The sequence below is a fragment of the Chroicocephalus ridibundus genome, chromosome 1, assembly GCF_963924245.1.
Source record: "Chroicocephalus ridibundus chromosome 1, bChrRid1.1, whole genome shotgun sequence".
Classification (NCBI taxonomy): Eukaryota; Metazoa; Chordata; class Aves; order Charadriiformes; family Laridae; genus Chroicocephalus; species Chroicocephalus ridibundus.
This window is the reverse complement of record NC_086284.1, coordinates 177646591-177657925: the sequence shown is the minus strand read 5'-3', so window position 1 is coordinate 177657925 and position 11335 is coordinate 177646591.

Sequence of the window (11335 nt, the reverse complement as noted above, 5' to 3'; positions counted from 1 at the left end):
ATCTCTGTATTAAGTGGAAATTTTTCAATGCAGTTAACATTTGGACTGGAAAACCAGACTTTTTGAACACGAAGTGATAAACTTTCAGAGATGCAGTGATAATTTCTCTCTGTTACTACTATACGTCCCAAGGTTTTCTCCTCTGTAGTCCAACTTTCCAATATGCAGCGTCCAGTCCTCTATATATGAGAGTTTGAGGGCTCTCCAGAAAATAAGAAATTATTTGTTATTTTATTGTCAGTCCCTCCGGAGAGGGGAGCTGTATTCAGTCAGTGGAAGACAGGATCACTACCATATCTTAACCATGCTTGTTACTTACAGAAATGTATTAAGACAATAACTGCAACAAAGCCAAAGGTGCTAGAAGTTCATTTGTGTGAGTGAGAAATTGCTCCCGTAGTGCAGCTAAGTAGGTGTATTCTGGCAGTTCTTTGTTTTCCTTTTAGGTTGTGGTGGGTTTTTTTGAAGGATGGAGGGCGTCGGTTAGTTTGGCATGCATTTTTTTGCAGCTGTATCTGCACCTAAATGTGGTGATTAGTACAGACCAGTACTTTGCCTGATACAGCTGAGGACTTTTTCCTGGTTGTCCTAAATCTTTCCTTTGTTGCTATGAACTCAGTGAAATCTCATTATATCAAGGTTAAGACCAGCCAAACAAAAAACACCTATCTTCGTTTCCTCTGGCTGCATTATTCAAATAGCAGTGGAATTCTATCTCCATTTACTTACTCTTTGGCTTAACTGATATGTGTTTAGCCCATCTAATATTTCCATAAGTCTGTCTTGCAAGTGAATTATCACTTGTGTTTTGCTACCCTGGATTTCTTCCAATCTATCACTGTCTCCCTGTAATGAGATGTCCAGAGCTGCTGCAGGTGTAGTTGTATTTATTGTCCTACATAGATGAAATACCCTCTGTAGATTGAATGCTATTAAAAAAGCTATGGACTTTGTGCTGCCAAACTGCATTGCAAAAGCGTTTCTTGATTGCTTCAACACTGCTACTAGGTCTCTTTCTGTGTCTTCAAAGGTGAGATATTAATTTTGATTTTTCTTTTAATTAATCGAAATAACTACAGAAACCTAATCTGTTCACTGGCATAGAAGTCTGCAGCAGCTAAGATGATTAGGCACCTCCTTTTTACTTGGCTTAGGTTAAGCAAGATGCGCCCTGTGTGAAATAGTTTGTAAAAAGTAATTGTTACAGCCTAAGTGACATGGAAGTGCAGCGAAAAGTGAAAACTAGGTAAACGCGACTCTGTGAAAGAAAGACAGTTGAGGCCATGCTCACACCTTCTGAGACTTATATAAATGACAAATGCAACTCCTTCTTGATTGACTCATTATGTAGAAGAAGGCAGAACTAATGCATAGCTAACTCATATATTAGGCATGCCCTGCATAAGGCAAGCGGAGGCATCTCTGTGACTTTTAGATGTGAAGGAGTAGCGGTCAAAAATTGCAGTCACAAATGTTGTTTTTCTCTCAGAGAATATAGCATCTTTAAAATTCAGCAGTTCCCTTGATGTCTGTCAATGTGTCTGTTTGTTTTGGGGAAGAAAAAGATGAAATGCTGCTTTTTGGTAAGGTCAAAACCTTTCCTTTTCAAGCATACCTGGAATGTTTTGATTGTTTCTAGATTCACATTCTTACTTTACAAGAAAAAATAAAACTGTAGATCTGTACACTCTGGAATAGAAAGTATGTTTACATTTATCTCTTACCTTAATAGACTAGCCAAAACAAAACTATATAGGTTTGTCAAAACCATATAGGTTAATTGATGTTGTTCTCCCTATAATTAAAAAAAAAAAAAAAGGCATTAGAAACATTTTATTTCTCTTTACCATTAGACCATCTATTTTATAAGACAGAAAATGCCATGCTCAGTCAGATACTGAGCTAGCTTTGAAACACCACATGTAGTGTGCAAAAGGCTAAGTTAGATCACACACAAATACAAGGACACAATCCCAAATACCAGTATTAGTACACAAGCTGGGCCAGCTGTTTTATTTCGAACACCAGTGCAAATAATTCAGCTTAAAGGGGACATGTTTTATAGTAACTCTATTCCAAATCATCCTCTTTTATTGCAATCTTCCTGCAGAGCTAGTAGCACAAGTAAAACCAAAGCTTCGCTGAAGAGTGAAGCTCTGCCTATGACTTTACCCTATGTCTCTGTCAGCACCTTGTACAAGACCAAATGCGTCAGCAACCTCCTGTTCTCTGTGGGAAGGTTCTAATGCAGGATTTTTCAAGAATTTTCCTCTAAGGAGGTTCATTTTCATCTAATGAGAACATATGGTTTCGGCAGCACCAATCTTTAAGGAGTGCAGTCAGCCTTTTCTTCTTTTTTTTTTTTTTTTCTCCTTTAGAAAGAATCAGCCTAAGTACTGAGCTCACTTACCAGTAAATCACCAAATAGAATGAAATATTCCAAATGTAATCATAACTATCCTCACTTGAAGAAGGCTTGGACTGATGTGAATCATAACTGCACTTCATAACAAAGATAATATTGTGTAAATGTTCCTATCCAGAAGCAATGAGTCATGCTACAATGACCGTCACTTAATCATTCTGACTAAACAGAGGATCAACATTTACAACTGAACATGTTAACTTTTGAAATATTTTGGAGAGGGAGAAGTACAGCAAAGTGCAAAAACTTAGAAAAGATACCACTGCATATTAATTCATATGACCTAACCAAGGTAGTTATGATTTCAATGAACATGCTTCCAAAAACGTAGAATGGGTAACACTTTTTCCAGTATCAGGAAGAATAATCCACTTGACCCTTTCCCATGCTGTCTGTGTTCTTTTCACAGGAGATGAATGTAATGAAAAATGCCTAGTACAGTTGAGAATAAAAACAGTATAGGTGGACACAAAAGGGGGATTTTGCTTTTTTCTTAATGTACCTATCTTTCTGTACTTTAACTGTTGATGAAAACCTGCTATGGAGTGGCAGTTTGCTATCAAATGGCCCTTTAAAGAACTGGTTTATAATTCCATAGTCATTACCTTGGATTCTTCTTGGTCTGGTACAGATTTAACAGCTTTCCTTTACAAACGCCTTAACAATATAAAGCTTTGTCTACAATAAAATCAAGTTTAAACGTAAAATTCTTAAACACTACATTGTTTTTTCCATACTGCCAAACACAGAACAGGAACCAGCAACATGCCCTTGCTGCAAAGAAAGCTAGTGGTATGAGACACGGACCTACTGTAAAGAGTCCAGTGCATCACCACTAAGATGATTAATGGACTGGGACTGGGACTGGAGCATCTCTCGTATGAGGAAAGGCTGAGAGACTGTTCGGCCTGGAGAACATAACGCTCAGGGGGATTTTGTCAATATATGCAAATACCCGAAGGGAGGATGTACAGAAGATGGAGCCAGGCTCTTTTCAGTGGTGCCCAGTGAGAGGGCAAGAGGCACTAGGCACAACCTGAAACACAGGAGGTTCTTCCTGAACATCAGGAAACATTTTTTTACTGTAAGGGTGACAGAGCACGGGTACAGGTTGTCCAGGGAGGTTGTAGAGTCTCCATCCTTGGATATTCAAAAGCCACCTGGAGATGATCCTGGGCAACTGGCTTTCTGTGGCCCTGCCTGAGCAGGGGAGTTGGATAAGATGACCTCCAGAGGTCCCTTCAAACTTCAAGCATTCTGTGATTCTGTGATCTCCTGTTACTGAGTACGCCAGTACTGATGATGACCCAAAATGGCACCATTTGAGTAAAACAGGAAGAGCTGAAATCCATTCTAAATTTATGTTGGATCTCTGCTAACCTTCATGAACTTTGGAGAGTATATTTGCTCTGACTTCTCTCTGGACTCTGCTTTTCCAGTTCATCTGGCAAAACTTCTACACATGCAACACTTTCAAACCTCTGGCTTAGCCCATGTATTGCCCCTTCCACTTTGTTCTGCATAGACATTTCTAATTTACTGTCCTCCTCCAAGCTCTTGGACTGATATGACATCCATCAGGTGGTGGTGTCCTGATATGATCATGTCTCCTGCTGAACAATATTTTCTTTTTTCTTCGTAGTATTCTGCCTGCATCCATCCTTTGAGGCAGGGAACATCTGTTTTTTACACACTGATTAACCTAGATTGGAGACTCCTGGGCTCTCCGGTAATACAAGTAGATGATGAGGATAGCAATATGAAGTGAGGCTCCAGCCTAGCATATTGATTTTACCTACATATGAATATCAAGTTTTGGAATAAAACGTGATGCCTCAAAGACAGTCTTAAAACTCCTAAGGATTTCCTTGGAATCGGGACTTCATCTTTGTTTTCCTAGCTAATCCAAAACTGAGACTTTGAATAATTTCATGTTCAGCTAGCACTGTAAGTTACACCTACTGGATCTGATTAAAGAATACTTTCTACAGGGAAATGAAGCACAGAAATATTTTCATAGATTATGAGAGGAAAGTTTTGTAAACATATAAATGATATACCAATTGGAGCACAGAAACCCTGGAGGCTTTTTTTTTCTTTTTCCTGAAAGAAAAAAAAGAAACAGAGATTTTGTTATTACAGAAAGATGCCATCAAAACTATCCTAAAGAATTGTGCAGCCCTTCTTTCCTTGAGCAAAATAAGGTGGAATGCAGCCAGTAAAAGAATCAACATCAAGAAAATAGTCAGGCTTTTTAAGAATAAAGGAGTTCATGTGCTTTTAGAGAAACATAGTTCTAAATGTGGAGGACACAACATATTCTTAAATGTTTGTCATAATCATTCTTTTTCTTGCTGATGTTGATGTGCCTTTCCTACTCTGGATGTAACAAACTTTAGAGCCCTAGTGAAAAGAAAGGAAAGAACTAGAATGATGGTAAAAGTGAACTTTGAAAAAAAAAAAATCACAGTTGGATAAATCCTCTTCTTTAGTCTTAATTCAGCCAAACAGCAGGTATTACTGTTTTAGAGACAGTTTAAGCACAGCATGGTGTCTTCTCTTTCTAGAAGGAGGCCTAGATGATTTTCTGTGTAGTAGGACTGTAACAGGGAGGTAGGAAACTCCATTTCAAAACTTTAATCTTAGTGAGACCATCTATTCAAACTTTCCATTTGCACAGTCACTTGCTATCAGGGAAAAATGAGTAGGGGAGAGAAGAGTGTTCATAAATAATTTTGAAGAGCTAGGTAGCTGGCACCACTGCTGGCTGCTATTTTTGCACTGTACAAGAAAACAGGTACTGTTTATGTCCTCTCATAAAATCCCTTCTGCTTGAGGTCACAGCCGGGCCCTGAAGCTCACACACTCTCATGTGTTATAGCAGCACATTTGGCTGGTATAAACCTACTCCCACCCATCTCTAGGTCCTGTTAGTGCAGCTCTGGGCTTTCAGAAGGGTGACATGCTCTGGGGTAGGTGGGCTCCCCAGCACGCTCCTTTCAGAAAACACCAGGCTGGAGACCAGCCTCTTGTGCTTCTCCACTGCAACAGATATGGGACATGCCTGGGTATCTTGGCTAGGTAGAAGGAGCACACTGAGTCTCCGTGAGAGGTTTGTAAGCGTGACAGCAGGAGGTCTGCCTTGGTTGCATGGCTGCTAACAGTGGGGGAGTCTGCATCAAAGATGGTTTCTGCATCAGAGGCGTATAAGAGCTCTTGCAGTTAATACAGGGGCAGGCATTGCATGGCTGCCCACCCCGGCTGGGTCCTGTAGGTGCCGTGGGGCAGGCCCTGTCCCACAGCTGAGGAGACCTGAATGTCTCCCACCCCTCCTGGCAGACTGAGTCCTGGCCAAGAGCAATGGAGCCGGCGCCAGTCTGGGAGGAGTGTGGGAACACTGTGAGTAACTGTGATAGCAAGGTTAGACAATGACGACTGGCACTCAAAATGAACTGAAAATAGATGCAAATCAGCCCAGTCAAATCAGCAGGCACTTAATTCCATGTTCTCTGCGCTCTCTGACGTGGTGGCTATGGCTCCAACATTAGCTGCCACCTCCGAAGTGTTTTCCTTCATGCGCAAGATCAGTAACAGTAAATTCAAACATCTCCATAGGAAGTAAAAAATCGAGAGTGATAAGTCAGCAAGACAGGTGATATTTTCTGAAAGTAACATCGTGATCTACTTTATTTACAGCCAGTCATAATAGCAAAAGAGCAGCATGTAAATCTTGAAGAGGGAGTCGAAGGTGGAAAGATGACTGTGGAATGAAGTACATGCCAAAAGAAAGAAGAGCACTGGAGACTCTATTTATTTTTAGTTTATTTATCCATACCTATTTTAGAAATATCATTAATTAAAATGATACGAGTGTGATGGTAGGTCGTTTGTTCTGCAATTGAGTTGTGTGGAAATGAAAGGTCTGAATCTCGGCATAGATAAGCTGTAGCAAAATTTCAATTCAAAAAAAGTTTTCTGGCAGAAAGGAGTCAGCAAGGATCACAAAGTCCAGTGCATCATGGCCTAAATAAATTCAAACTAGTTTTAAGAATTTTTATCACAGCCTTTGTTCTAGATATCTGCTGGCTATAATCTGGGTGGTACAAGATCTAAATTCATAGACATGAAAATCCCCCTTTCAAGTCAGTCAGGCTCTTCAGTATGCAGGAGTTACATATCAAAAATAGATTTAGTAAAATAGAATGTCCATGAACATATCCTATCTCTCCTTCACCTAATTAGAGAAGCAATGACTCACTTTTATAACACAGAAGATACTGAGGCATCAATAAACTATCACTTCTGGTTCTTAATTCAATTAATTTCATTTCAAAAAAAAAGAAAAAAGTTATTCATGGTTACTATGGGGAATGAAAGTACACAGTGTAACCTCAGCTCTGACTCTATTAATATGAAATTACCCGTTTGGTTATGTTTCAGCTATTTAACAGTTACCATAGCAAATGAAAGTGAAGAGAACCAGTATGTTTATATCACCATCATGCACTATTTAGCCATGTGATTTCTTAGCATTTATTAGGATATTCTGTCACTATCATAGCGAATTAATAATCCAAAAACGCAGAAAACTTATGTGTATTCAGAACTCTTTCATGCACTGTGTTAAGATCATTTTTTTACCCTGTTTGTACCACATCTTTGCTCTGCAAAGAGACTGCATTGCTGCAAAAGAAGTCTTCTTCACAGACAAGCGGATCCAACCTTTTCAGCCTTCACATTGCTCAAACGCTTCTGTTGTTGAAATGAGAGCATCCCTTCCATTTGTATTGCATCATGGAAGTTTGTCAGATTGTGTAAGGTGACTTGACCCTGAATTTCCTCTGTCTTGTGAAGACCAAATAGCTGCTGATTGGCACTCACAATTCTGAGCTGCAAATGTACTCTTAATATTTAAACACTAAACAGAATATCTATAGGCAAAGACATTTTTTAGTTTTAGTCTTGAAAGATGCACATTTACATTCTGTCAGGATAATTTAAAATTTGCTGAAGTGATTGTCTTCTGCTTTTGCAAATCCATTTTTAAGAGGATAGGCTTTGAAAGTTTGGAAATACAAGCAATTAAATGAGTAAAGGAAATTAAACTCTTGCAAAGAGGAAATGGAAAAGCTTATCGAGTACTTGTCAAATTCTGAATACCAGACTCTTTTATGAACAGTCATGAAGAAGTTACAAGAAATTAAGAGAGCCACTGATAGCTATTTATGGTTATATCTAAAATTATGGGAAATGTAATGGTCCTGTATATACTCAGAACTGGTCCTTTTCAATCTGCAACCTAATGCATATTGCAGAACTTCGTATTCCGAGATCCATAGGGAAAACAGAATATCCTTCATAATGTAACGTTGCAGTCATGGTGCATCAGTGGTTTCCTCCCTCCCCTTTCTAGATAGGAATATCCTTTAGGAAGCAGTTAGGTAAGGCTGATGTGATTTCACATGGGAAAGTATTTCACAAGAGTGGCAAGATAACAATTGCTACTACTAGCTAGTACTCACTACATGAAGTGAGGTGAAAGGACTCAGAGGATATCTTGCAATCTGTTTTGAATATCCTCTTTTTTGTCTGTTTTTCTTTTTTATTTACTATTTTTGCTATTCTAAAAGAAGAGTTTGGGTGAAGTACATTTCTCTTTATTCTTCTCTTACAAGTAAAATAATTGGCTATATTAACATTATTTCTCCACCTCTGGCTTTATCATACTCTTTTTAGATTTTTAGCATCATATTCTTTTTATGTTAACTTGAATACAGACATGTCTTCTGACCTCCACAGTTTTTAGATGACAAAATCACTTTACATTTTCCATCTGTGATAGAATTAAGCCTCAACCTCCTAAGCAGCAGGAATGAAAGTGTTCAAAGCAAAAAGAGTTGAATCTTGCTAAACTAGGACTCACGAGAATTGATTGTATAATGTATTGCAAAATTACATTATCTTCTAAGTCATTGTGGGCCACCTTAATATTTTAGTTAGACAGACAGACAGGGTAGAAAGTCAGGTGGTGAGCAAAATGGTTCAGTAAAATATGAAAGGGAAATTGTTTAGATTTAAATATGTCTGCTCAGAAGAAGAGAGGAGACGTGTCATATGAGACAGTTCTTTATTTCTTGATAGGCTTTGGAGTGGTGCCTTCTTTCCTGAAGAAGCACCAAACCAACCAAAAAAATCAGTTTTTTGAAATGGCTTGGCAGTAATTTGTGAGCAGAGGTATTGCACACAGCTCCACTTCTTTGGAGGGGTGGGGTGGGGGAAATGTGTGACTTAATTGATATGAGTGAGTATTCATATTGATATATCCGCCTCCATAGTTAATTGATATGAGTGAGTATATCCATAGTATTCTGCTAAGTTGACTGGACACTAGATGAAGTCCAGAAAGTAGACAGTATTCATAAAAAACTCAAGAAACAGTCTGGATAACTTCCAGCTCTGCATATGAACAATGGTAGCGTGGGGGAAAGCCCATGTGTTGAATTAATTCCCACATACAAAAGTAAAGGCCATTTTAAAGGCACTTTAAAACTCTTCCTGAAATTCTCTTTTCGATCCCAGCACTCACATGGTGGTAGAATGAGCACAGCCTGATTTGCTTCTGTCAGGTTACAAAAAAAGCAAAACAAAACAAAACGCTAAAATTCCAAGTAAAGAAAAAAAATCTCCAAACCAGTGAAAGTCAAGCAGGAAAAATTTAGTTCTTGCTTCTTGCTTCAGATTGACCTTGTAGCGCCAGCAGCTTCAAAATATTTCAGTAATGTTGTGTGAGCAACTTTCATATGAAATTAGTGGTATAAAGCATTTGTGAAAGGTAGCGCATAACTGGATTTTTGCTACTGTATGGGTTACAAAATCAAATATGCATAACTTTCTGTCACCCTAAGGTGAAATAAACATAAGAAGCATTCTAACAGTCTCAGTTCTTGACCAACCTTAAAAATCAAAGGAAACGTTTGCACTCAAATATAAACAAGGGCACGCCATACAGCAACGCATAAAACTACTTTGGTGTTTCTCAGCTTTGTGATTTTGACTCATATATTACTAGGGCTTTAATTGTTGACAATTAGATATTTTTTGTCGAAAAATAAAAATCCCAGTCCTACGTAGTTCATCTCATTTTATGGACTGACTCTTGCCTTTGTAGCCTTATGCAGTAAATGTTACCCATCTTTTTGCTGTAGTGTTTGCAGGAGTTAAAATTGGAGGCTAGATAAACACATTGGTTTACACTGCTTTATTTACGTTTTCATATGCTTCCATACAGCTTCATAGCATTCATCCATTTCCCATCTGTTTATCTGAAAAGCAGAAGGATCAAAAATACCAACACACACCAGACATACAAATCATTATTACTGGCTTTGTCTGGCAGTCTTAAAAATGGTAACATTCAGGTGCATACAAATCATCGATTGCTTGTACAGAGAAGTAAACTCTTCCTAAACAAGATTTTTAAAGTCTTTTTTCAGAACCAAGGCTTCAAGAAGTTTTGCTAGACCTTTTGACATGCGTTGGATTGTGTAATGACTGTTGGACACTGGGATGTCCCAGTTCTCCATCTGATACAGTAGAGAAAACTAAATTCTACACAGACACGTGAATTAAAAGGACTACTTAAAACGTAAGTTTTACCAGCTAGCAGGAAACAGCCTAAATAACTTAAAATGTATGACATTTAGTAACAATTAGAAAAACTGATTCAAATGTCGGAGAACTGGTAGAGTGCACATATATGGGCTGAATTCCACCATTAGCCTTCAGTGCTGTGATTTTTATTTCTTGGGTTCCTCTTAGGCACCAAAGAAACCTCGAAGCCAAAACAAAAACCCATATTACTCTTGAGCTAGGGGAAACTCTTTCCTGAATCTAAGAAAAGGTTATTGAAAAATACCTCACAACTTACATGGTCTGTAGACTTCCAAAATTTTTTGGAAATTATGTGATGGCCAATGCTAACTCCATCTGATAGTCCTTGGAGTTGACAGAAGGGAGAGAGATTAAAACAAATCAAAACATGTTTATGCTTGTATTAATTATGGGCTGCTTCCTCTTATTTTTTCTTTCAGAGTCAGAAGTACCTCAGAAAAATGAGTTCAAATAGGGATACTTTTCCCCAAATAAATGACACTGATTTGACATAGGAAAAAAAAAATCACTCTGAGTCCTTACCTTACCGAGATGCTGGCTGTCAGATTCGTTCATTCTTCAATCATGGGATTATATGGAAAACTGCTATCTATAAATTGACTAGGTATTTGAAAGCACCTGAATCTTCTAAATCTATCTAGCTTCCTTGGGAGTACAATAATTTCACCTTTAGGCAAGAAAAAATGTGGTATTTTTTCCTCTCTCTGAATGTAAATTTACATAAGGACAAAGAACAATGTAAAAATGATCCTTCTTCTGGGTTCATCCTTCTTATCTCCCCCTCACTCTAGGCTGAGGCTTTCAGTCCTGCCTTCTCTAAACTGAAACTAAGTGTCTTGTATTGACTGAATCAAAGGCTCTGTAAAGGTACCAGGGAAAATCTGCAGATATTCATAATGTTTGTTGTGAATATTACTGCAGAAATTACAGCATATCCCAGGCTGGAAGAAAAGATCATATTTGGGAGCGTCTTTAAAGCAAAGCAAACAAAACAAAAAACAGCTTATGGCCAACTCTCTTCTCCCCTTCCCCTCACAAACACCAGAAAAGTTTGACAAGGAAATATCAGCACAGAGAATAGAAAGCAGACTTCTTTATATAGGTAGACGGACAGGTCTGCCACTCTATTCCCCCTCTTCGTGTCTTGTTATCAAATCAGCCACCCTTGGAAAGCATTTTAGATTGTTTCTTGATGCAGGGACCTTCAAAATGTTTCAACTTCAGGTTTATTTGAGGAGA